Genomic DNA, 25,129 nt, shown 5'->3' with positions numbered 1-25,129 from the left:
CAATACAGTGCAATAAAAGTTTTGAGAATGTACCCTCTCAAAATATCTTATTGTGCTATACTCACCCTTCTTGTGATGATGCGAGGTGATAAAATACCTACATGATGAGATGAAGTGAGGGAATAACGTACACATGTGACGTAGCACTAGGCTACTACTGACCTTCTGACGAGTGTCAGGAGGATCAGCTGATTCTGGACCACGGCTGGCTGTAGGTAACTGAAACCATGGAAAGCAAAACCACAGATGATGGGGGATTACTGTAGGAAACTAAAAGTATCAGCTTCAAAAGTGAAAAGTAGGCATTTCTATTGTGTAGCGGCCTGGGCAGGCTGCCCCAGAAGATGCCCCTTTGGCATAAAGATGATTTCAAGTTAAAAGTAATAAAAACCCAGAGTAAGCAGGAAGGCTCTCTGCCTTCTCCCTAACTGCCTAGATTTACACTGAAAAAGAGAGCCTGTAACAAGGAGCAAGCAGTGTATTAACAGAGCCCCCCTTTACTCAAGTAATCATTTGCATAACAGAACAGTCTTGTTTTTCCAAACAAATCCATTTATTTTTTTGCTAATGAGTTTTCTCCCTTATGAGTGCTCAGGCCCCTCCCCTTTTTCCTTAGCTCCTAGAAGCTTCCTGTGGCTTTACAGTCTTCAGAATTTCATGTCTGAATGGATGCCCCATACATACATCTATTAAATTTGATTTTCTCCTGTTAATCTGTCTCATGTCAATTTGATTCTGCGTCCAGCTGGAAGGACTACAGGGCAGAGAAAGGTCTTCCTCCCTGACACTATATAAAAAAATTCACATTAAAGGAAATGCAGAACCTATGTACACATAGAAACTCCATGTATGACAGAGCTGACATTGCTTAAAAGCAGATGGAAAAAAACAATTCAACAAATTGCCTTGGAAGAACTGCAAATCCATATATATGTCCTGACCTCACACCATACACAAAAATAAATTCAAAGCTGATTTATGACCAAAATGTGAAAAAACAAACTTCTTAACTTCCAGAAAATATAAGATTTTGAAATTGGAAAAGGAAAGAAATATTTCTTTAATAAGGCATAAAAAATACAAACCATGAAAGGCTTAAAATCCAACAGTATTAAAATAATTTTTTTTTCTAAGATTTTTTTTTATTTATTCATGAGAGACACAGAAAAAGAGGCAGAGACAGGAGAAGCAGACTCCATGCAAGGAGCCTGATGTGGGACTCGATCCCAGGAATCCGGGATCAGGCCCTGAGCCAAAGGCAGATGCTCAACCGCTGAGCCACCCAGGCGTCCCTCAACAGTATTAAAATTAAAAACTTTAAAAATAATAATAATAAAATAAAATTAAATTAAATTAAAAACTTTTTAAATCAAGAGTTCATTTAAGTAATGGAAAGACAGGGGAGCCAGGGGGGCAGTCAGTTAAGCTTCTGACCCTGGTTTTCAGCAGAGGTTATGATCTCAGGGTCCCGGGATCAACGGCACCCTCCTTCTGGCTCTGTGCTTTTGCCAAGTCTGCTTGTCCCTCTTGCTCCCCCTGTTCCTCTCCTCCCCTTGGTCTCCCTCTCCCTCAAATAAAGTCTTCTTTTAAAAAAATGCAAAGACAAAAAAAATGCAAAGACAAATCACAGACTGGGAAAGGGTATTATAACACATAAAACCAATAAAGGATTAGAATCCAAAAAAATTGCCTACAAATCAAGGAAAGATAAAACAATCCAGTTAAAAATGGTAAGATAGGGACCCCTGGGTGGCTCAGCAGTTGAGCGTCTGCCTTTGACTCAGGGCATGATCCCGGAGTCCTGGGATCGAGTTCACATCGGGCTCCCCACATGGAGCCTGCTTCTCCCTCTGCCTAGGTCTCTGCCTCTCTCTGTGTCTCTCATGAATAAATAAATAAAATCTTAAAAAAAAAAAAAAGACTACTTAAAAAAATGGGTAAGATATATTAACTGGCAATTCACAAAAGAAACACAATGGTCAATAAGGGTATGAAAAGGTGCTTACCTCAATAATAAAGAAAATACAAAACCTTCTAAGAGATACCATTTCACACCCATTGAGGGCTGGCAAAAAACGAAAACTTCTTCACAAAGATGTGCATCAATGAGAACTACACTACTTAGTAGGATTGTAAATTGATCCAGTCACTCTGGCAATATGTAGTCAAGCTAAAAATGAGCATACAATTTCACTTCCAGTTTATGTAAGTACATACATATTTTGCACATGCATTCTCTCTCTCACACACACACCTTAATGAAACTCTTGCAGTGCATGTATCCAAGGAGATGCACACAACATTATCGACAGTAGCCTTGCTTATAAGTGCCAAGAATTAGAAACAGTAGAAATGTGCATTAATGTGTATTAATAAAAGAACGTGCCAGTTCCTAGCCTCACCCTCCAGGCCTTGCACACTTCCTCTTGCTCTCCTGTGACCTTGCTCAGTCAATGTTGGGCTAACCTCCTACAGGATAAAATATGTGAAGCAGAGAACAAGTTGTCTCCACCAAAGCATTCTGACCTACCAAAACTTCAGCCAACCCAGCTGGCCATAGATATACATGAACAAGCCTAGCCATGATAAGTGAGTCACCTAGCTGACCCAAGTCTCTTGAGCAATAATGAATGGTTGTTATTTTAAGTCAGTAAATTTGTGGATTTGTTACAAAGTGATAGATAACTGATATGTAAAAGGATTAAAGTGATACATATTAATATGAAATGAATTTGAAAAATATTGTTATGCATAAAAAGTTGCACAAAAATATGTTATCATATCTACACATGTTTTAAAAGCCTTGTTCAGAGTTATACTACATATTTATGAAAAATGATGGTTACCTGAAGGTTTGGAAAAGATGACACTGGGGAGAGGTACACAGGGGCCTCAAAGCTTCCCAGGGAGAACCTCCCTAACCACCCTACCTAAAATTGCAATCCTCCCAAAACACCTTGCCCTATATTCCCTTCCCTGTTTTATTTTCCTACTTAGCATTTAACACTAGCTAGTTTCATAAAAGCAGGGATTTGTATTGTGTTTGTCACTGCTTCCCTAGCTCCCACAATAATGATTGGCAGAAATTCTAATTTAAGGCTCCCAGGTAACTGTAACATGCACCCTGGATGGAGAATCACCACCTTGGTAATATTAAGTACCATGGTAGCAGTTAAGGACAAGAGTTGGCAAACTACAGACTGCATGCAAAATTTGGCTGGCTGCCTGGTTTGTATGGTCCACAAGTTAAAAATAGTTTTTACAGAAGAACATTTCAATTGATTTGATGATAGGGAACACTAACTTTGAACTCCAGTTAAGTGAAATGTTACCCCGCCCCCCAATAATTCTATTATTCTCATTAATAGATCTGTATTACAAAAATTTTTAACCAATTACAGTATTTCGAATTTCAGTAACTAAAAATGCATGGAGGGATCCCTGGGTGGCGCAGCGGTTTAGCGCCTGCCTTTGGCCCAGGGCGCGATCCTGGGGACCCGGGATCGAATCCCATGTCGGGCTCCCGGTGCATGGAGCCTGCTTCTCCCTCTGCCTGTGTCTCTGCCCCTCTCTCTCTCTCTCTCTCTCTCTGTGTGTGTGTGTGTGTGACTATCATAAATAAATAAAAATTTAAAAAAAATTAAAAATGCATGGAATTTGTTCCCTCTCTTGTTATAGAAGTACTCACATCCAAAAAAAAAAAATCTACATCATATTTTCGAAATGTCTCAAAAGCTTAAAATATTTACCACCTGGCTCTTTACAGAAAAAGTTTGTCAGCCTCTAAGAGCAACAGCCATGCTGTATCCTGTGTAAATTTAAGCAAGTTCTTAAACTCCTCATGCTTTAATTTTCTTAACTGTTATCTGAAAGAGTTATTAGAAATAATCATAACAGTCAAAATATACAGAACACACCTGACATTAGGAAAGGCTAAATACAGGATATTATTACTAGTGAGGAAGAAAAAAAGTAAACAAAGAGATTAATGCAATTATACAAGGATTTGCAATTTATGGTAATTGCTATGAAGGAAATAAAGGATAGAAGTAGATAATAACCAGGATGACAAAAAGTACCTAATGATCACATTCAGAAAAGGAAGAAAAGGGATGCCTGGGTGGCTCCGAGGTTGAACATCTGCCTTTGGTTCAGGGTGTGATTTCAGGGTCTGAAGATGGAGTCCTGCAATGGGCACCCTGCAGGAAGCCCACTTCTCCCTCTCTCTCTCTGTATCCCTCATGAATAAATAAAAATAAAATCTTAAAAAAAAGAGAGAGAGAGAGAAAAGAAAATGAAGAAAATGTGATGGGGAGGAATTGCTGATTCTTGTCCCCTTAAGTCATTGCCCCCAAAAGATGGAGATGTACCCACACCATGAGAAATAACAAAAAATGAGGTAAATTTTATCTGTGGTCACTTCTGAAGTTACAACACAACCAGAGGCAGTAGAGCATACTGGTTAAAAGTGGGGCTAAGAATCAGTGTGCCTAGGTTCAAATCTCAGTTCTAATATTTATAGCTTAGCTTTGAAACCTTGGGCAAGTTATTTAACTTAAATTTCAAGATTTCTCTGCTGTAAAATGAGGGTTTAAAACACCATCTGCATCCTAAGACTCCTGTGCATTAAACAAAATAATACAGTTAAGCAAAGTGCTGGCACAACATCAGTGATAAATAAATGATGGTATTATTACAACTAGTTGCCAAAGTCTTATCTAAACAGATCCCTTAGTATTTCCTACAAAGCCAGTCATTTATAGTCCATATTTTCCATTTTCTCTAAAACTCTTCTTCCTCAGTGTTTAATAACTAACACCTTTACTTTACTTCTCAGCAAATTTCTTTAGATTTCAAGCTACTATATTCTTAGCCCTGTATATTTCCAACACTTCCAACTGAAAATCAATATTGGGGCTCATAAGAAATATATTTTCCTAGGGGAAAGAATTATAGTAACTGACACTGAACCAAACTGCCATCTACTTCTCATCATTTGGACATAGGTATATATCATGTTATTGTAATGTTCTTCCTCGTTTTTATTTTCCATAGAACAAATAAAACAGAGCCAATGCCTCAAAAGGGGTTGTTTTTAAGTTATCTTTCTCATGCTCATATGAGCATTTGCTGGTTTTTCTGCTTAAATCAAGGAAAAAGTAGTGCCAATGTCAGATTTTAAAGTGAGAAACCATTTGATGCCCAAAATGAGACATGATTCCTCAGCACTACCTATTCTTGTACAAAACAATAAATGGCTCCCTGCAGGACACAGTCTACAGCTCACCTACCCAACTTAATAACAATCTTATCACCAAAAGTACCTTGAGCAATAGATAGCATCAAGAAGTGGCTCTGTTATAAATTTAGGAACAAAATTAAAGGTCCTAGGGAGACATTTTCCACAAGCACATCCAGACAGTGAAAAGGCACTGCTACATTCAAACAGGATTTTACTGCTTTATAAGTATCTCTCTCCCCGAAGCAACTCAAAATTATGACTGCCTCAAAATAAAGATTTGTGTAACTATAACCAGAGTACCCAGACCCTAATATATCAATAGATATACACTAAGGCTCTTCAGAGCAGGAAAGTCTTTGTACTGCTATATTCCAACGAGTTTTTCAAATACCATCACCAAAAGAAAAAAAAAATCACGTCTCCCTTTATCCACAGGCAGCTGATCAAAAGACTAACCTTTTTTTAAACACCTCTGTTAGCATAAGTAAGATAATATGGTATAAAAATCACTGAGTTGGAAGTCCCAGATCTGAATTCTAGGCTCAGCTCTTACTTGTCTGATGCTTGATCTTTAACAAGTCACCTAACCTCAGTTGTTTCCAACTTAGGAACTCAAGGTTATTTGGTGTGTGAATATGCTTACCAATTCCTCAGCTACAAATTCACCTTACTCCCACCATTTATTCTTCTGTCTCAAAAACAACAACAAATCATCGTTTCTCTATCAGTTAAGGATCCTATTAATTCTAAGGCACAAGAAACCTAATACACACAGCTAAGTAAAAAAAAAAAAAAAAAAAGGCGAAGGAGGAGGTGGGGGTGATGCAAGTAACTGGAATTGCCAGAAGTAGAACATATTACCGACCCTCAAACAGTATCTTCAAGACCTGATTTCTCTCTCTCTCTCTCTCTCTCTCACTCTCTCTCTCTCTCTCTCCTTCTCCCTCTCCCACCCCTCCTAATTCCCTTCAACATGTCTCTCTTATTTGGACTTTAATCTTGGGTGTCACATGGTACCCAGCTAACTGCAGTCACTCTTGCCTTTCATCAGCCTGGGTTTAGGTTCCATAGTTTCCCCCCAAAACAGAAGCTGTCAGGATCCCTGGGTGGCTCAGCAGTTTAGCGCCTGCCTTCAGCCCAGGGTGTGATCCTGGAGTCCCAGGATGAAGTCCCACACTGGGCTCCCTGCATGAAGCCTGCTTCTCCTTCTGCCTGTGTCTCTGCCTTTCTCTTTCCCTCTCTCTCTCTCTCTCTCTCTGTCTCTCATGAATAAATAAAATCTAAAAACAAAAACAAACAGAAACTGTGGTTGGCTTCACTTGAGAAACTGTCCATCTGAACCGATCGCTTGCCTAGGGGTACACAGTCCTAAATGCCAGAGCAGAGTGAGAACCACCTATCAGGGCAGGGACTGCAAGTGGACAGGAGTAAGACTCTCCACACAAAACAGATGTTCCTTTTTTTTCCCCCCTAGTTGCATCGTAAAAGCAGGGAACAAATAGGAAAAAATGAAATAATACAACAAAGACATCAAAATTTCCTTCAGCCAGTATTTTCTATTCTTTTCCGCACTGAGACAGACAAAACTAGCACCAAGTTAAAACTAAAAAAATCTAAGGGGAACTTTTTTTCTTTAAAATTAAAAAAAAAAAATCCTTATATAGGGGGCACCGGGTGACTCAGTCAGTTAACTATCAGCTCCTGAGTTCAGTTCAGGTCAGGATCTTAGGGTCCTAGGACCTAGGCCAGCATCAGGCTCCATTCTTGCCCCCTCCTTCTGCTTCTCCCCCCTCGCTTATGTTCAGGCACACTCTCTGTCTCTCTCTAAAATAAATAAAATCTAAAAAAGAAAAAATTCTTAATATTGTTCCAAGTTTCACTCCTGGGGAAAAAAAAAACTAGAAAAATAAAGGATGAAACATTTTAGTGGGGAAACAAATGACACCTGTTGTACAAAAGAGTAAATTCTCAAAGGCTAAAAGTTTTGTCTCTGACCCTCAAATACAAACTCTTCGGCTGACGAGAGATAAAAACATAATTCAAACCATTAAAAGTAAATACTGTAGGCTTCCCTCTTGAAGTGAAACTCTTGGCCTCATAAGTGAACTTGTCCCTCGATGATCAAGTTTGTCCAAGTTTCAGACATATTTCATTAGCAAACTCATCATAACGGGCTCTTTGGGCCAGCTCATTTAAAAATATGCATTGTAATGAACACTGTACTGCAATAAAACAAGGCCATTTTTTAAAACCCAAAGGCCCAATTAGATTATGTAAATTTGAATTAAATGTATACCTAAATCAGTCAATACCCAAAGCTCCTGGCAAAATGCCAGGCAGCAGTCTTTGGCATAGGAAGTATTAGAAATGCCATCCTAGAGGGATACATGCTTTTTCCCCCCTACTGTCAACATGCATCAGATTGAAAGCTATAAACTTGTCATCCATGTTAACTTGACGCTGGTGTGAGCAAGAAACTATCAAGTACAGTTACACTTTGAAAGAATTTTTTTAACCTTTCTTACTGCCCAGAAATACTATTCATTTGGCCATTTGTGGTTCAATTATGAACATTCTTGGGTGTGGAGTTTGCAAAAAGTAAAAAACCAAATCTAATAAAACCTGTAACTTAACTATGCAATTATACAGAATACAGATAATTATCTGATTTGTGCTCTCAGATGATCAACAATGGAGTTTATTATGGTGCTAGTTCCCCTTCGTGGTGAGAAAAAATTAACACTGAAAACGGATTTGAGGATCTTGGGTCCCCCCACAAAATTTCCTATTAGCAATTCCTGCATGAGCTTCTTCAACATGGAAAACCATACAGGAATTAAGTTTGGCTAGAACTCTGGAAAAGCCCACTTGAATTCCTCAAGTCTTTCAGGGAGGAATTGGTGGGGACTGCTGTTCTGTAGGGATATTCTATAAAGAAACTGCAAACATCTGTGCTTCTCCTCATTTGCAAAGACATAACACATGAAACCTGAACTACTGGTTCTAAATATAGTCTCTCCAGAGGTCTGTTCAGATAATCCTAATAGCAAATAGAATGGCCTTCATTTGTAGAAGCATATAAAGCGATTTTGTTATGACATAAAATATAAGAAAACTTGGAGAAAACTGCCAACCCTTAGAAAAGAAATGTGTTTGACTTAAATAATCCATATATCAAGAAACAGGAAAAGCTTAATATTATGTCATATCAATTTTCTCATAATTGTGACAAAATACAGGAAATTATTTTACATTATACATCATGAAGCCTGTCACACCATATATTCAGTGATGACAAAAATGGTATGGAGTCTTCACTCACTTTGCAAAGCCTACTATGTCAAGCAGGAAATACTCAATAGTCAGAACAACAAGCTCATGCTGTCAAACCAGGAGAATTTCTAAGAAGTATGATCTTTTAATGGAAAAAATGCTATTTTCCTAGTACCTGATATGGAGAGAAGATGAAAGAAAATTAAAATGAAAATTTCCCACTAACATTAATTGAAACTCTCTAATCTCTATTTCTCTCCATACTCTGGGAAATATTGGTAAATATTGGCCCTAATTTTTCTGAGGTACAAATGAATTCAAGATTAGTTTTAAAGCTAAAAACCTCATAGTCTGCTCATGAGATTTTCTTTTAATACCTTTCTCTTTCTCACACACATAAATCTCACTATTATTACCTGAAACTATTGTTGGTTAAATCTTTACTGATCTCTTGAGGAACACAATTCTGAAACTACTAAAATAACACATTAATTTATTTTTATAGAATCCTAGCAAAATAGACTGTGTATGTGTACACATTTTTTATCTAATCTAAACATAAGTAGGAAAGGTAACAAATTTTGAAGAAATAAAATAACTTACAATAAAAAGACAGGGTGTTAAGATACATATTTTAAAATAATGCTCTAGTACACAAGAAAATTGAAGTATGTAATATATTCCAGGCATTTAGGTTTCCTCTGTCTAGAAACCATTTTTTAGACTCTATTTGATCCATTCTGTTGACTTTTTTTAGAAAGGCAGCTTTGGGGGTAGAGGGTAGCATGGGGAGTGGCACTTCCAGAGTCCACTTAAAGTATAGTTATGCCAAAGCTCATAGAAAACCAACAAACTTTGTTTGTTGCTTATATACATCAATGTTTAGCCCCAAAGTAGTATCCTTTCAGGGAGAGGCTAACAACAATAAACTAATTCTCTCAAACATAAGATTACATTTTTCCCTCTGATGTTCTTGTGGTGACATCCTCAAAAATAAAAGTACTATTAAGCATCATTTTCCATTTTTACTAAAATTTAAACATCATAATTCAAATTCTGGTAAGAACCTACAAATAAAAGCAACAAAAAGAAAACAATATTTCCTAAGCTATGATTACAGCTTTCTGTCTACCTGACCCAGGTGAATATTCCCCAAAATCATCAGCATAATTCAAACACTCTGAGCTCAAGATGAGTGTCCATCCACATCTTCATCTCATATCCTTTCTCTTCTTTGACTTCTGGAAAGAAAATGCCAGAACAGATTGTCCAGAATGACAGATAAGGTCAAAACACTGCTAACATGAGAAATTATGCTAGGAAACATACCAAAAATAAGACACGCACAAGAATCTGATCATACAAATAATGTTCCTTTTCACTGAAGCCTTTGCATTATTCTATCCAAACAAAAATAAAATGTCAATTACAAAGGTAAACACATCCCCATTAATGAAACGAGTATCTACCATTTAACAGCTAGCAAGGGACAGAGATAAATAAAAAGCATTTTGCAAATTCTGCATTCATTCTTTCATGGCTCATCAGTGTTCACTGCTGTACACATAAGGCCCCTCCTCACCAGAGGGAATCAGTAGCCTCCACTTAATAACTGTTCCTTCAGTCACTCACATCAATGGCCAGATCCTGAACTCTTCTTCCTCTAATATCTTAAACTCTCTCAATCCAACCCTACTCCTGGATCTGTCACTCCCTCAACCCCATGAAAGACCGACTACTCTCCAACTCATCCAGTAAGTCAGGCAGACCTCCTGCCCCCACCTCTTTCCCCTGAGACCATTAATAACTCCTTTCTTCATTTCTATCTCAATTCCACGGAGACCACAGGGTCCATTAATACTTTCTTGTCAATATTTTCTACTCCTTGGCTTCCTTGTCCTTCTGCTATATATCCCAACAAAGCCCAGTCCTCGCAGATTCCATCTGACTGCCTTCTCCACTCATATACCTTGGACTTCCAAGCACTATTAGCAAAATTAAAAATAGAAGGCACAGTCCTGCAGGCTGGTCCTCCACACTCCAGCAAGTGTCCTGATGAATCTCTCTTTAGAACCCAGATTTTAATGAGTGGAGGAAGAAATTAAAGGCGTTTAGCAGAGGAAGGGAGTTGAGTTTACATTATGTTCAAAGAAGCTTGGAGATAAGAAGGAAAAGGCTGGTATGCAAGGGAGCAGAAACAAAGTTGGCTCATGCTGAGGTTTAAGAGGGCTGGTAACTGAGCCTTTTGGAGGCAAGGAGAAGATAAAGATATCCAACATTCCTCCAGAAGCAGAAAGAAATGGGTGGGATCCATTGCTTTCATTTTACAGAAATAATATATTTGCTTCAGTAATACAAGTTAATTGAAAAGGGTTTATCCCCAATGCAACCCACAGTTTAATTCCTCATATGGTAAAAGCCCCAACTCTGAAATCAGACAGCCTGGGTTTCAACTGCAGCTCTTCAACTTCCTAGCCATGCTATTTCCCAGAAAAGTTCATATATCTTTCTGCATCTCAGTTTTCTCATCTGTAAAATGGGGATGAATAGAATACCTATATAATAGTGTTATTGTGAAAATAAAAGGAGTTCATACATAGAACATACTTGGAATGGTGACTGGACCGTAATAAGCATTATATGGAATGTTAGCTCCTATTCTGGCTAAGAACTTAAAATGTTATTTAGATGCTTTTGTGTTCAGTCCGCTACAGAAGAGTGTACTGGACTTTCCTGATCCCCTTTTACCCCACCTAATTTTAACTAGCCTTCCAGGTCTTCTTTGACATGTATCCCCTGGCTCGCTCTCTCCCTCCTCCCTGCTAAACAGCTGGGTTAAGTGAATCTCTTCTATTTGTCCAGAGCACACTGGGTTTACATTCTCACAATATTTATCACAGGGTATTATAATGTTCAGTGATACATTTGTTTTCCCCTCCCCCCAAGCTAAATTGTGAGTTCTTCTAGGACAGGAGCTATCTTTTCTGATTAAAGTTAAGGGGGTTTAAGAATAAGTGATGTACATAATTCAGTATTAACATCATACTCGACAGGTAACAATGAATGTTAAAATCAATGAATAAATCAGTTATTCTAGTCTTAGAGGACTGTTTTATGGAACAGAGTAAACAAATTCATCTACTAACTTAACATCTATCATTTATAACATATGCTACAGTTAAACTCTTAAGTTAAAAAATAAAGGGATCCCTGGGTGGCAGGGATCCCTGGGTGGCGCAGCGGTTTGGCGCCTGCCTTTGGCCCAGGGCGCGATCCTGGAGACCCGGGATCGAATCCCACATCGGGCTCCCGGTGCATGGAGCCTGCTTCTCCCTCTGCCTGTGTCTCTGCCTCTCTCTCTCTCTCTCTCTGTGACTATCATAAATAAATAAAAATTAAAAAAAAAATATATATATATATATAACTACCAGAGTCCTTAAAGAGCATTACACTCCAAAGAATTACCACACATAAATTCCCGCAATGTTTCTAAATTCAGAATATACATGCACATTTTTTTTAAGATTTTTTTTATTTATTCATGAGAGACACAGAGAGAGAGAGAGAGGCAGAGACACACGGAGAGGGAGAAGCAGGCTCCATGCAGGGAGCCCGACATGGGACTCGATCCTGGGTCTCCAGGATCACATCCCTAGCCGAAGGCGCACTAAACTGCTGAGCCACCTGGGCTGCCACATGCACATTATTCAAATAACTTATACACACATTACTCAACTCTTTCCAAAATAAATCTGATAATAGTTTTTTTTAATATTCTATTTATTTATTCATGAGAGACAGAGAGAGAGAGGCAGAGACACAGTCAGAGGGAGAAACAGGATCCATGCAGGGAGCCTGATGTGTGACTAGATCCCAGGACCCTGCAATCAAGACCTGAGCCAAAGGCAGACACTCAACCACTGAGCCACCTAGGCGCCCCAGAAACTTTGAAGATAGAACCTTCTTCATCGTGGTTCCATTTACATCAAGAAATTTTTGCCCATAGAGATTAAGACCACAGAAGTAAACAGTGGCAAAATGGATAGTGGAATCTTTTCAAAATCTGGATGAGAAACCAAGCATTTTAGCTTCTCAGGTCCTACAGGATAATACAAATGTTAGTCAGATGCTATTTTTTCATCTCTCACTCAGGTACCCTAAGTATCTACATTCTTTCCTCCCACTAATGACATGAAGTTTCAATGACTAGGACAAAACTGTGCTTTGTGTTTTCCTGGCAGCTATGATAAATTTCAGAGATGTTTTGGCTTTTATAACCTTGCTATTTTTCCTGTTATGTTTGTGTCATTTCCTAAAAAATGCTGCTGGAAAATGACTATGTAATAAATATGTAATATTAGGATGCCTCTCTTCAGAAAATGAGGTACATAAAAATCAGAGGCTTTCCTCATTTTATTTTCACTCTACAGGCCCATGTTCTGACTCCAAAAAAATACCTTTTCAAGGGAGGGATTATCTCCCACACATAGCCCATAAATTTAGTATGTCTATTAGCAGTTCTCTCTCTCTTTTTTTTTTTTTTTTTAATTTCAGGGCCCCTTTTCATCTCTAAAAATTATTAAAGGCCCTGTAGTAAGCAGATTTCTAAGATGGCCCCAAACGAGTCCCAAATCTTGCTACTGGTGCCTTCGTGCTGTCCCCTCCCCGTGAGTGTAGGGCCAGACCAAGTGATTTGCTTCTAACAGAATAGTGCAAAAGGGGCAGGATATCATTTCTGTGATTAGGCTACAAAGGCTATGAATTCTAATACTCCTTTCCTGTTGATCCTTGAACAACATGGGTTTGAACTGGGTGGGTCCACTTATACATAGTATTTTATTTTGTTTTGTTTATTTTAAAGAGTTGACAGCAAAAACCATGAGCCATTTATTTACAACTGCCCACTTGTCTCAACATGACTGAATCTAAGGCTATTAGTACAGGGGTCACACCTGCTGCCCTTTGAGTACTAGGGAAACCATCAACAGCTCCTGGGGGACCCCATGTGGGTGATCTGGTGGGACTGAACCCTGGGGTCTTGTGGGCAGGAGGCTGGGCTGAAGCAGAGGCAAGGTTTAGACTGGGCAGGGGTGCCCCACTCCCTGTCCCAGTCCTCCCAGCTATGCATCAGGTTGGCTGCAGACCTGGGGCCCCTCCCAGCAAGGCATCAATCCCTTTATGGGGCAGTACCTCAGTCTGGAGGTCTCCCAGAGGCTGGCTCACTGTGTGGCTGGCTGAAGCTTCCAGTGGCTATGGCCAGTCCTACACCTCCAGGTGGCTGGGATAGCTGTCTGGGTACCTCCAGGCCACTGTTGCCTCAGACCACCCTGCAGCTGACCCTGCTGAGCCAAGGCCACAAACCCAGAACATTACTATTCCCCAGCCAGGCCCACCACTCCTGCCCTGGCTAGGCCAACCTATATGCAGATTTTTCCTCAATAAATATAGGTACAGTGCTATAAAAATGTTTTCTTGTCCTTATGCTTTTCTGAACATTTTCTTTTCTCTAGCTTACTTTATTCTGAGAATACAGCATATAATACATACAAAATATATGCCAATCAACTGTTAATATTATCATTAAGGCTTCCAGTCAATAAGCAGGCTACTAGTAGTTAAGTTTTGGGGGAGGCAAAATTATGGGGGGGGGGGGCAGGGCTAGGCACCTAGCCCACAGGGTTTTCTTTTTTTTTTTTTTTTTAATTTTTATTTATTTATGATAGTCACACACACGGAGAGAGAGAGAGGCAGAGACACAGGCAGAGGGAGAAGCAGGCTCCATGCACCGGGAGCCCGACGTGGGATTTGATCCCGGGTCTCCAGGATTGCGCCCTGGGCCAAACGCAGGTGCCAAACCACTGCGCCACCCAGGGATCCCCCCACAGGGTTTTCAAAGGTCAACTGTATATACTCTCTAGCTTTTTTTTTTTTTTTTTTTTTTAAGATTTTGAGAGGCAGCACAAGCAGGAGAAGCAGAGGGGGAGGAAAAGGGACAAGGAGACTCCCTACGGAGCGGAGAGCACAATGCAGAGACCCCAAGATCATGAGCTGAGCCAGACAGATGCTTAACTGACTGAGCCACCCAGGCACCCCTCTAGCTCTTATGTGCTTGCTCTGATGAAATGATGTGGAGAAGCCCACATGGCAAAGAACTGCGGGCAGCCTCCAGCCAACAACCCTATAGGTGAACTTGAAAGCAGTTCCTTTCCCACTTGAACCTTCAGATGAGACCACATCTGGCCAATGCCTTGATTACAACCTTTTGAGAGACTGAAGCAGAGGACTCAGCTAAGCCATGCCCAGATATATGACTAACAAAATTGCTCCCTCTTCCCTTACATGCTAGTCTCCAACCTAAAAGATACTGCCAATTCCAAAGCTCCAGAAACCATATGATAACACTGTTCCAGCCCTTCTTCACTAAGCCTTACAGATAACGAGGACTTTTGTTATCTCAGGTCCAGTGTTCAGGATTCTCAAAGCCAGGATGAGTAGAAAACTGGCAATATGATTTAGAACATGGACAGACACAGGGAAACTCTGAGTGAGTTATGGAGGAGTCACTGGGGCTGCCTGTAAGGAAGGATTCTTATAGGTAAGTTCTCAGAGTCTTAGTTCATCAATTCGTAGTTATGCTAACACTGGAAAATTATGTAACATCCCTGTGCTTCAGTTTCCGTATCTACAAAACATAGGTAACAATATGTGTGTGCATCATAGTGCTGAGGTGGGAATTCAATGAGATATCCACAAAAACCAGTGACTGGCAAATGAGCTAAAAACAAACCTGATAAATTGCTATTTTATAACCCAGAACCATTCCATCTTAAGCTAATACCACCAAATGAAGTTGTTTGCTAATTTTTTAGCTCAAGCAACAAAATTTGCTGTTAACTTATTTACCTATAGCAAATTTTGCTTTAAAATTCTTGTAACAGCATCACTTCATCTCCTCAATTAACTTTGCTGATATCACTTTTACACCCAGCAGCACCTAGAAGCAAAGCAGTTTCTGACTCCTTTCTAAACAAATATTTTCATTATTTCACCTGGCACTAGAAAAAAGATTCTGTAAGATCATTTGGAGTCATGCCTGGAGAAGACAAGTAGGTCATAACAAAAGAGATGACTCTGCTAAGGTTAGTGGCCAATGAAAAAGAGGAGAGAAGGAAGATTGCTGGTTAACTCCTATCTGGGTGACAATTTCATTACAAAACATGTAATCCCCTAACTCAAAAGGTGCAGAGTTAAAAAAAAAAAAAAAAGTTGCAGAGTTGAGTTCTGAATCCAAATAAAATTCCCATAAACAAAATGTTGGAAAACTCGGGGAGGCTTCAAATCACTGCAACACAGTACCTTCATCAATAACAGGAAGTATTTATTAGAGATGTCTGTGCAGGAGCACAAGAAAAAGTGAGTTAGAACAACAGATGACTTTCCGTTATCTGTGAGACACTTATCTTGGAACAAATGAACAATTACTGCGCAAGCTCAGGCAAGGCATAAACCCAAATCACTCATCTGTTGTCCCTCATATTAAATCAGGAATGGCAGGAATCCCTTCTCTACTTAACTATTTCCTGATTTTAAATATTTGTTCCTCCTTTAAAGCAATAAAGTTACCAAGTATATTTAAAAAACACTCATAAATTACTGCTAAATAATTGCCAGAATTCACTTAAACTCTATTCTTTCCCCCTAACATGTTAATTTCCTCATTACCCCACCAAAAGGACACATCTGCCAATGTCTTCATCTTTCATTTTTTTAAAAGATTTTATTCATGAGAGACACACACAGAGAAAGGTGGCGCAGGGGGGCAGAGACACAGGCAGAGGGAGAAGTAGGCTCCATGCAGAGCCTGACGTGGGACTCGATCCTAGGTCTCCAGGATCACGCCCTGTGCTGAAGGTGGCACTAAACCGCTGAGCCACCCCGGGCTGCCCCCATCTTTCATTTTTTATCTAACTGGAAGAAGGTTCTGGTTTTTGCATCTGAGAATCTTAATCAGGGTTCAAACACTTATATGCCTAACTGAACTGCCTATTCATACATTTTGACCATTTTTCTACTGAGATATTTGTCATTTATTTTTGATGTCTAAGGATTTAATACACTAAGGAAAAATTAAATCTAACATATAGGCTACTGATATTTTCTCCCACATATTACATACCTTATTTATATCTGTACATTCTTTTGGTAGGCAGAACCTTACATATTTTACACAAATCTATCAAATCTTTTCATTCTATGAGTTGTGTGTCATGTCAAAAAGGCTTTCCATTCCTAAAATTAAATTAAAATTATCCCTCCTGTTGTCCTAGTGCTATTCTGAGTTTTTCTTTAAACATTCAAATCTTTAATATCTCCAGAACTCATTTTTGTGTATTACATAAGGTATGACCCTGACACACAATTTCTTCTTTCAGACAGCCAACTGTCCTAATACTACCTGGTTCCTATACCTATGTCAATTTCAATCATTCCATGCTCCTAAACTCTGGTTTAATGCTGACAAGAAACTTTCGTGTCTGCATCAAAGTGATCACTTTTCAAAGCATATTGTTGTTCAAGGGGCTACGTATTCTGCTTCAAGCATTCCCAGCACCTGCCAGACTGAAAATAAAAGGGAAAGGTGAAATGGGAGTATCAAATTTGACTACAATGCCAAAATATAACCATTAAGCAACCAGAGCAGTTAATTATGCATGTGTACACCTGTCATATGCATTAAAATTAATACCTAAACTGCTGCCTATGGGTAGCACTTTTAGATATACTCTTTTACTCTGGCAAAGCAGTGAAAACTATGCAAGCTATACATATTTATTATAACTGAGAGCTCACTATGCCTTAACAGCTTGACAAACAAGAACAACATGGGGAGTTGAGATTCACATATAATCCAAATATCAAATATCAACCTTTTCCCTTATTTATAACACCCTTTAAGCAGACTATTTAACTAAGTTTTCTCTGTCCATGTTTTTAGAAGGCAGTGCCTGGATTAAGAATAGGAAAGGGAGGGACGCCTGGGTGGCTCAGTGATTGAGCCTTTGGCTCAGGTAGTGATCCCAGGGTCCTGGGATCCAGTGCCTTATCAGACTCCTCATGGGGAGCCTGCTTCTCCCTCTGCCTGTGTCTGCCTCTCTGTCTCTCATGAATAAAAGTATAAAATCTTAAAAAAAAAAAAAAAAGAAAAAGAAAAAGAAAAAGAATAGGAAAGGGAAAACTAGAAAATTCCCAAAATTTTCAGGATGTGACCAGCACCGTTCAGGGTAAAATATACCTTAGCCAGCAGGAAAGGTATGTCTTGATCATCAGCATAATTAATTAATTTCCTTGGCCTTGACTAAGGAAGAGTCATTAAGCAACTCTTCTAATTATAATTTGGCTTCTCCTAAAGCAAGAATACATACTGCTGAATGGCCAACAATTCTAGTCCACCATGCAAATATACTTTTCATGTTAGGTTAACACAAACAAGCACTGTTTCTTTTCTTTTCTTTTTTTTTTTAGAGAGAGAGTGTGCACACACAGAGGGGAAAGGGAGAGGGAGAGGGAAAGTAGCCGACTCCCCGCAGAGCAGGGAGCCCTATGAAGGGCTTGATCCCAGGATCCTGGAATCATGACCTGAACTGCAGGCAAATGCACAAGCATTGTTTCTATTTCCGTCCCATCCTGTATTTGGTCAGCAAGACTCAGTTCCTCTGAACTCAATTACTTGCAAGTATGGTAACAAAACAGTTTCTGAGAAGCAGGCCTGCTAATGAGCCTGCCAATGTAGTAATACCCTTTTTTTTTTAAGATTTTTATTTATTTATTCATAGAGACACACAGAGAGACAGGCAGAGACACACAGGCAGAGAGAGAGAGGTAGAGACACTGGCAGAGAGAGAAGCAGGCCCCATGCAAGAGAGCCCGACATGAGACTCGATTCAGGGTCTCCAGGATCACACCCTGGGCTGCAGGCGGCGCTAAACCGGTGCGCCACCAGGGCTGCCCTGAGAGGCCATGTGAGTAGCCAACTAGTCTTCCTGAACAAGACCATTTTCTCTCCCTACCTTCGATAAAAGGCACAATTTAAAAACCAGTGCAGGGATCCCTGGGTGGCGCAGCAGTTTAGTGCCTGCCTTTGGCCCAGGGCGCGATCCTGGAGACCTGGGATCGAATCCCACGTCGGGCTCCCGGTGCATGGAGCCTGCTTCTCTCTCTGCCTCTCTCTCTCTCTCTCTCTCCCGGTGCATGGAGCCTGCTTCTCTCTCTGCCTCTCTCTCTCTCTCTCTCTCCCGGTGCATGGAGCCTGCTTCTCTCTCTGCCTCTCTCTCTCTGTGTGTGTGTGTGTGTGTGTGTGTGTGACTATCATAAATAAATAAAAATTAAAAAAAAAAAAACAGTGCAGTTCAGTATTTAATCTGACAAAACTTCTTACTGCCATTACTCCTGAACTAATGTGAACACAGATATACTTCCTCCTTGAACAAAAAGTTGAAAAGAGGGAATATTTATAGAAGACTGACTAAGAACATGAATATAAGAATATCTCTATCATTCTAATTATTCCAAAACCTTTTCCTCTTTTAGCTCAGACTCTGTTCTGAATCATTCTCACCTCTCTACTGCATAAATGTCTTTATATGAGGTGATCTGGTTGATGTGTGGCCTATACAGGGGTGTTCCAAAGTCTGCTGGTGCATCCATCGTGGGCTACAATGAGGCTACTGCTCATTCTATAACAGGGAGTCCTGTTTTTGTTTTTTTAAGATTTTATTTATTTATTCATGAAAGACACACAGAGAGAGGCAGAGAAAAAGATAGAGGGAGAAGCAGGCTCCTCTCAGGGAGCCTAATGTGGGGCTTGATCCCAGAACCAGGATCATGCCCTGAGCCAGAGGTAGATGCTCAACCACTGAGCTACCCAGGCGTCCCAGGGAGTCCTGTTTATAGAGCCTCAAAGAAAAAATTCCCTTATGACCTTAGTGTCAAGGAATTGTGCTTTACTTTAAACAAAAGTGTATTTGCTTTTAACTGTTATGGGCATAAATCGACCAGGTTTCTTTCTTTCTTTTTTTTTTGTACCACCTAATATGAACTTTAGAGAAATATTTATGCTCTACTGAAAGCAAATATTGGATTTTTATATTAAGCCTTGATTTTATTTTACATCTTTAGCTCACATTTCTTGCTAGTTTATGAATCTTTATAAACCACCTTAAATTTGGGGGAAGGGACAAAATAAAACAAATGGATAGTCGGCATTAATGCATCATAGGGACAATTTTCTTTTTAAATTTAAGGGGTTAGGAAAAAAAGAGTCATATGAGAAGTCAAGGGAGAGGAAGAATTTGGAGAATAGGATGTAGGGATTGAAAAAAATAAAACCCAGCCAACTCTCAATTAACTGGGGAAGAAGGGAAGAGAAATTAACAAGAGAAGAGGTACAGAGAAAAGATGAGGGACTATTTCAAATTATTTATATAAATTAGACAAAAGGTAGTAAAAAAATGACTCTGTAAACTTAACCAAAGCTACTGTATGGTTAAAGTTATATATGATATTTAGAAATCTTTATTATTCCAAAGGAATCACTCAACATCATAAAAATAAGTTACATTGATAAAGAAAAACATAGAAACTGCTTGATAAAATTGGCTAAAAGGGTACTACCTGTAAAAGCAAACAGACTGATGCCTCCAAGAACCCCAAGTTTGCTCAAAGGTTAAATCCCACTTAAATCTAGCACTGGAAAGACTGAGTCCTATTAAGTATGTCAAATCTAAATAAACTCCTAGACTGCCCAAACAGCATTATCTTTCCATTCCTCTATTATTCTTCCCTTCTCAAATATTTTTTTAAAAATATTTTTTTTTATTTATTCATGAGAGACACACAGAGAGGCAGAGGGAGCAGGCTCCACACAGGGAGCCCGATGTGGGACTCATACAGGGACTCCAGGATCACGTCTTGGGCTGAAGGCAGGCACTAAGTCACTGAGCCACCTAGGCATCCTCCCTCTCAAATATTTGATAAAAAAATCAAAATGTCTTATGAGCACACAGAGTAAAAAATTATACTCACTCAAGTTATCCTGTGCTAAAAGGAACATTTTGTACAAGGGTGAGATATGATTCTGCTTTCCATGATCACAGTGCTACAGCTGATCAGTCCCTCCTAGGCTTCAACTCTCCCCTCTCTATGACTGAACAGCTAAGAGATGGCTAGAAAAAGAAAGTATCTGACTACCAAGGTGATAAATACAGCTAGCATTTATTGGTTACCATGCAGGGGTCAATGAGAGATTGTTTAGATTATGTAGATTTTTCTGCTGATCATTTCTTATTCTTTCAAACATGCAGTATTCCTTTTATTTATTTATTTTTAAGGATTTTATTTATTTATTCATGAGAGACACAGAGAGAGAGAGGCAGAGACGCAGGGAGAGGGAGAAGCAGGCTCCCTGCAAGGAGCCCAACGCAGACTCGATCCTGGATCTCCAGGATCAGGCCCCAGGTTGAAGGTAGGGCTAAATCGCTGAGCCACTGGGATGCCCCAGTATTTCTTTTAAACAATGGTTAGTCTGAATACCCTGCTTCCAGATTAGTAAAATTTGGCTGTCTGTCACTGAAGCTCTGTTAAGTAGAAGGGAAATTAGCTACAGATCCAGGGAAAGAGGGCAAATGTGTAACAGTCACAGAGAAGAGAACCTTGGCACATGGAATACTCCATAAAGATAAGCACTATGGCCACTACATTCACAAACTTAGAACAGTGCCTTGAAACTGTAAACATTCAGTAAATATATGCTATGCATAAACTTGCTAAATAAAATGAATCATTCTGTAGAGTACTACCAAGAGACTAAATAACTAGCTCATTGGCCCACAGCCAGTAAATGCAAAGCCAAGATCCCAACCCAAATCTGTCCGGTTCCAGAGACAGAGCTCCTTTCACTTCCTTATGGCGGGAGATCAATATACCAAGGATGGATGGGAGAGTACTCAAAGGCACAGGATAAACATGCTAGATCTCCCTGGAAAGTAAATTTACTCAAAGTTGAATAATTTTAAGTATTTGATATCTAAAACAAACACCAATGCATTACAAAAGAGAATAAAGAATTCATAATTACTATTTTTAGTTATATGGGCCACGAAATTTTTGTGATAGCCCCAGGCTCTCTTAAAGTTACAAGTTCATTATCCTCTTCCACTAGGAGTACGGTAATCAAAGAAAATCTGAAAATCAAAACATCACTCCATCAATACTTGTTGACCCCTCCAGGCTGACAGCAGCCATCAGCTGAAACTGAAGCCAAGATGGGCGCTTCCAAGTGCGCGCAAGAGCTGCCAGAGGTTCCGGGGTGCGGCCAGGGTAGGGCATGCGGGGAAGCGGGGCGGGGAGGCGGGGCTCCTACGCTTCCGGCCCCGCCCACCCGGCAAGGCCCGCTCCTAAGGCACCACCCACCCCAGGCCTGGCCAGCGGGGGTGTAAACCAGTTCAAGGCGGCTTGAAGCCTTCTGGCTTGCCCAGGAGTAAGCTGGACCCCGCTATGCAACTCTCAGAGTCCCCAGTTCTTACTGGGTTGGTGAGGATTCCGCGGGCAAGATCTCAGAGGCTATCCTCATTGGTCCACTCCGTAAAGCTATCAGAGGAACTCCTGCCACCCAGTGCCTCACCACACCAGTCCACAGCAAACACAAGGAGACGTGAGGGCTGGCATGTGCAACCCGCCAAGGCCGTGGCATGAAAAGGGCTACAAGTTCCACCGCACCGTTGCTGGTTCCCGCCGTGCAGCTTGGAGAAGACCAATGCTCTTCAGCTCCACCGTGATATAGGTAATGTCTGTAAAATTCTTACCTAAGAAAGCAGTCATATCCGCTTAAGTGTTCTCTGTTAAAACTAGTTGTCTACACTGTCAAATATGAAAAGTTAAACTGCAATAGTTCTAGAAGACTATAAAGTGATGGTGTTGTTTCTTCTGTCTTTATCTTATTAGGGAGTTTATGTATGTCAGTGTTTAAAATGCTGTTTGGTCTAACAGGTGTAAAATTAATTCTGTAAAAGCAGAGAACAAATAAATAAACATCCCTGTTAAGCACCAAATACTTAGCAAGCATATGTTAAATGTCAGGGATAAAATGCAGTCCTTAACCACACAGAGCTTAAGCTATTCTGAAAAAGAGAAAAAAGTTAACCTGTAATTAAAAGCGCTAAGATAGATGGCTAAATAGGATTTACAGAAACAGAAAAGGTCACTAACTCTGACTTGGACTTTGAGTCTGGGAGAAACGGGAAGGCAGTAGAAGTTGAGTTCCCAACAGGTGACCCAATCTCTCCTCTCATCCCTAAACTACTTCTCAAAAGACAGATAAGAATTAATTAGATGGAAGAAGGGGGAGGTACTTACTCATAGAAAGAGAATATTTAAGTTATAAATTTTCAGGAAAACCACAAATATTCTGAAAGGCTAGAACCACTGCAATATGAAAGAAAAATATTTTAAAAGATGCCAAACTTACCATAGATATATGAAAATGAAAATGTTGATAAATATTTTTCATCTATCAACATAGCAATAATTTAAAAGAACTTATGGAGAAACTGACACTATTAAATACTGTAGATAAAATATATATTGTAGATAAATAAAAATATACAATGACAAAATGTAAAATTCTTACAGGTCTAATTTTTTTATCCTACAGTTTTTATTCTTAATTTATATATATAAAAAATCCACTATCGGGACATGCCTGGCTGGCTCAGTGAGTGGACCATGCACCTCCATCTTGGGGTTGTGAATTAGAGACCCATGTTGGGTGTAGAGATTACTTAAAAATAAAATCTTTAAAAAACCCAATAGTATAGAGGAATGCTTGTAACTATGGGGAAAAATCTAACACATCAAAAGGGATCAAGTAAATTTAAATTAGTTCATCTACCCATACAATAAAGTACTATGCAAGCATTCAGAAGGATGAGGTGAGATGTGGAAGAATATTTATGAACAACTGTTAGATAAAAAAAAAAAGCCAGGTTAGGGGGCACCTGGGTGGCTCAGTCAGTTGAATTTCGGACTCCTGATTTTGGCTCAGGGCTCGGATCATGATTTTAGGATCGTAGGATCCTGGGACTGCACCCTACAAGTAAGGGCTCCCCAATCAGTGGGGAATCTGCTTGTTTCTCTTCCTTTCCCTATGCCCCTCCCCCTCCTCTCTCTAAAATGAATAAATAAAATCTTAAGAAAACCTGAGACTTGTAGCCATGTCAGTATTTTCTAGTTTTATAAGACAAGGGAAAAAAATTGCTCCTCTGCTAAGATTCATTGGGCCTTTCTGTTTAACCTAACAATCACCCTTGATCAGCTACGGCCACCCTGAGTCATAATTCAACAATTAATTTATCATTTGTGATAAATTAAGAAACGGGGATGGAGGCAAATTATGTAACAGGTGTACTAGGATTCCTTTTTAAAATTAAATGTACATACATGAGGGGTCAGACACATCTGGGGTGTAAGTGTGGATATGTGTAGGCACTATGCACCAATGGGTATGTGTTTATATTTTTTAATTTTTATTTATTTACTCATGAGAGACACACAGAGAGAGGCAGAGACATAGGCAGAGAGAGAAGCAGGCTCCCTGCAAGGAGCCCTATGTGGGACTTGATCCTGGACTCTGGGATCACACCCAGAGCCAAAGACAGACACTCAACCGCTGAGCCACCCAGGTGTCCCTACACCTCTGGTTTAATAACAGTTTGGTAAGGGGTAAAGGGAAAGAGAAACAAATGCATAGTATATTTGCCTATACATTAATTTTAAGTCAGAACTCATTAAACATTAAAATATTTTATTTATTTATATTTTCTTCCAAGATTTTATTTAAATTCAAGTTAGTTAACATACAGTGTAGAACTAGTTTCAGGGGTAGAATTCAGGGATTCATCACTTACATATAACACCCAGTGCTCATCATAACAAGTGCCCTCCTTAATTCCCATCACCCACTTAGTCCATCCCCCCCCCACCTCCCCTCTAGCAACCTTCAATTTGTTTTCTCTAGTCAATAGTCTCTTACAGTTTGCCTCCCTCTCTGTAGAATATTTTAAACACATGTTAATCAAAATAATACAAAACGGAGTAAGTCCTAATTTCCTATGTAGCATACTGGGTCATGAAAAAATAGAAAATAAACGATGCCCCAAATAAAAATTATCTAATTGTTAACAACTGCAACTTCAGTTTTAAATACAATTCTTTTTTTTTTAATTTATTTTATTTTTTTATTTGAGAGAGAGCAAGAGAAAGAGCACAAAGCAGGGGAAGGGAAAACAGGCAAAGGGGCAGAGGCTCTGAGAGAGGGAAGCAGGCTCCCCGCTGAGCAGGCAGCTGATGTGGGGCTAAATCCCAGAAGCCTGGGATCATGACTTGAGCTGAAGGCAGATATTTAACCAACTGAGCTACCCAGGCAGCCCTTAGATATTATTCTTAACAGAAATCCAAAATGCTCAGGATTTATGGGTTATCAGATTCAGCAATGTGTACACAAATAGATTCAAAATATTTTCTTTAAAGATTCTATTTATTATTTGAGAGAGAGAGAGAGAG

General features: G+C 39.5%; 1 protein-coding gene and 1 long non-coding RNA gene across 3 annotated transcripts in view; one reads left to right on the top strand and one right to left on the bottom strand.

Moving 5' to 3' along the window:
* POU2F1 (POU class 2 homeobox 1) overlaps window positions 1-25,129 on the bottom strand; it is a 175,299-nt gene that overhangs the window by 137,546 nt on the left and 12,624 nt on the right. The gene's annotated exons all lie outside the window — the stretch shown is intronic.
* LOC112923505 (uncharacterized) overlaps window positions 21,997-25,129 on the top strand; it is a 72,693-nt gene continuing 69,560 nt past the window's right edge. Inside the window, exon 1 of the long non-coding RNA XR_003235687.2 lies at window positions 21,997-22,352. This is a non-coding gene — a long non-coding RNA (uncharacterized lncRNA). The remainder of the gene's footprint in view (window positions 22,353-25,129) is intronic.

The sequence above is a fragment of the Vulpes vulpes genome, chromosome 13, assembly GCF_048418805.1.
Source record: "Vulpes vulpes isolate BD-2025 chromosome 13, VulVul3, whole genome shotgun sequence".
Classification (NCBI taxonomy): domain Eukaryota; kingdom Metazoa; phylum Chordata; class Mammalia; order Carnivora; family Canidae; genus Vulpes; species Vulpes vulpes.
The sequence above is the reverse complement of the archived record's forward strand: the minus strand, read 5'-3'. Positions and strand labels throughout refer to the sequence as shown.